A 2500-nucleotide genomic window follows, 5' to 3' on the forward strand; every position below is an offset into this window, starting at 1 on the left:
TTATTGAACTTGACTTGATACGTGTTACTTAGATATCTCATTCTAACTTCCTAACACTGATGGCAGATACCGTCATCCCTAGACAGTAGCCAGCTACAGTACTGACACATGGATTTATTTTGACAGATGTGTACAGCAATATACATTTTACTATTGTATTTATATATACCCGACACCACAATCCGTAGTGTTTTAGGCAAGGACGTCAGTTATGTACGAATCTTACGGGGAGATTTCACTTGGATTGTCGCACGCGCAGACACAGGAACAGAGGGAGTAAAGAAAAACAACCGAACTGATCAACGCTAATGAAATTGTTTTGGCTGACGATATTTTCATATGCTTTAGACCTTCCACGACCACGAGAGCTCCAGCTCTGACTTTCCTGGCCCATCACAATCATAACGACCTAACAGCCCAGTAGGACCGATGACCAGAGATGGAAGAGGAGGAAGATAGACGCAGCAGAGGTCGGGGATATTGATTAGGAAGACTCCAACAGAATTGACGCCCTGCTAACTGTAAGGATGTACATTCATCCCACAATAACATTATGTCCTGCTGTATTCCTCCAGATGTTCAAGTATTGTAATGGATGTTATCACAACAGATGTACTCTATATCGAGTAGGCTACACGAGCACACCTGTTGTGATAACCATTACAATATTTCTACTCCTATGAGTAGTAGTGTGATATTACATGGTTGTAGGTACACAACACCAGTGGTAGTTCAAGTACATCCATAAAAGCCCATCTACTTCATACATCTGTGTAACCCCTGGCACAACACCAGTTTGTAAGAAATTGACTGCAAAACGTTGTATGCATACAATTGGCACATCTTTATTTATATACACAATAATGATTGCTTATGTCCATGTTGGTCTTATTGTTAATAGAGTTGTTTAGTCCCCATCATCAAATAGAAAATGCACTACATAAAATGTATTTATTGCTTTGCAGGCCTTGATTCAATCATTGAATTTGAAGCAATCCCATCGGTTACTGCAGCGTGCCCTGACCCGTGACCCCAGTTTGATGTTCGACCTGGCACATGACATCTGGTCCTCAGTCACAGCCCAGTAGCACAACCAACCTGGCGCCTCTGCGCAATCTGTAAGGAGATGCCCATGAACATTGAAAGGAAATGCTGTGGTGTTCTCAGTTTTGATGGAAGACTTTGGGCTGATGTAGGACCAGGTGAGAGAAACGGACTCTTCAGGCATGCAGCCTACAGACAGTATGGGGCACTTGAACAGGGTTGACGTTGTAATACACAGTACAATACCCAGGATTAGCCAGGGTTACCCTGCTCCACTAGAGCAATATAAAAGGTTTATACAGAGTACGGTATAAAACACACAAACCGGCAGTGTGCAGAGTTTTATTATTTTTCATTATCTGTAGGAGCATTCATCTGTACATTTATACATGTCACCTTTTTGGTTTGGAACCACGTTTGTCTTGTTTTTTTTTTCCATACATAGAAAATAAATGCAACCTGTCAAATAATCTTCTGATTGTGGTCTTGTGGAATATATAAATTATGTAACCATGCATTTTCAGTCAGAGAATGAATAAAAAAAAAGCCACACAGTCAAATTGTGTCCACCAATATTTACCGTCATTGAAATGTATGGACAATTTAAACAATGTATTACACATGACACTAGATACATTACTTTATACTATATTTACATGTCATTACCACACAAAAACTCGGGGAAGGTGGGTAAGTGCAGCAACTGTGAAGGGCCTAGTCTGAGGTTGGAGGCGTCTGTGCTGTAAAAAGATAAACAGAATTAGAAATCACATATCTGACAGTAGCTCCAGTGACATTTTAAATGTATGTAACCTGGGTTGTTGGGGCAGGGACACCAAAAATAACTCCTTTATCTGGGCTCACCTGGTTGTGAGTGTCTGCGGTCAGCCATCCCTCTTAGGGTAGAAAGTCTTCTGCGCAGGACGGTGCCCTGAAGGTTGACGTTCACAGTATGCAGCCTTCATGTCCTGGAACTTTTATTGTGCAATTTTCCATATCTGAAACAAGCAATGTGTTAGACTATATTAGGGCTACATTACATCAAATTACACAGCAGGGTTTTACAGGGTGTTGGCTACAGTCCCAGGACCAAAGTAGGTAGGGAGAGGTAAGGATGGGATTTCAACCTGCTTCTCTCTGATCTTAGGACCACCTCTCACCATCAGGTGATGGCTGGCTGCTACCTCAAATTTCATTCATGGCCCAAGTTATGTTCTGTAATCAGCATTGTTTTTACCTTACAAAAATAAATGTAAATGCATTCAGCACCGTGGGGGGCTGTGAAGACCTTTGAGAATATTTGCAGAACTACATACTGAATTGAGCCATCCGCCTTTCTCTTGGTTGGTGTGTTGAGATGGTGACTGCAGTCCAGGCTTCTTGGATCGGAGGAGAAAAGCTGTAGCTTTTACTGGCATAAGTATGTGGTTGTGGAAGGACCCTGTCTGCTGTTGAC

At 41.8% G+C, this 2500-nt stretch overlaps 2 long non-coding RNA genes across 2 annotated transcripts in view; one reads left to right on the forward strand and one right to left on the reverse strand.

Annotated features, from left to right (window-relative positions):
• The window catches only part of LOC134460002 (uncharacterized), a 1360-nt gene extending 305 nt beyond the window's left edge, over positions 1-1055 (forward strand). The window contains exons 2-3 of the long non-coding RNA XR_010036942.1: positions 349-521; positions 966-1055. This is a non-coding gene — a long non-coding RNA (uncharacterized LOC134460002). The remainder of the gene's footprint in view (positions 1-348; positions 522-965) is intronic.
• Positions 1056-1594: 539 nt separating this feature from the next.
• LOC134459994 (uncharacterized) overlaps positions 1595-2500 on the reverse strand; it is a 3192-nt gene continuing 2286 nt past the window's right edge. Inside the window, exons 3-5 of the long non-coding RNA XR_010036937.1 lie at positions 2361-2500; positions 1909-2042; positions 1595-1784 (exon numbers count right to left, since the gene is read on the reverse strand). This is a non-coding gene — a long non-coding RNA (uncharacterized LOC134459994). The remainder of the gene's footprint in view (positions 1785-1908; positions 2043-2360) is intronic.

Source organism: Engraulis encrasicolus, chromosome 2 (assembly GCF_034702125.1).
Source record: "Engraulis encrasicolus isolate BLACKSEA-1 chromosome 2, IST_EnEncr_1.0, whole genome shotgun sequence".
NCBI lineage: Eukaryota > Metazoa > Chordata > Actinopteri > Clupeiformes > Engraulidae > Engraulis > Engraulis encrasicolus.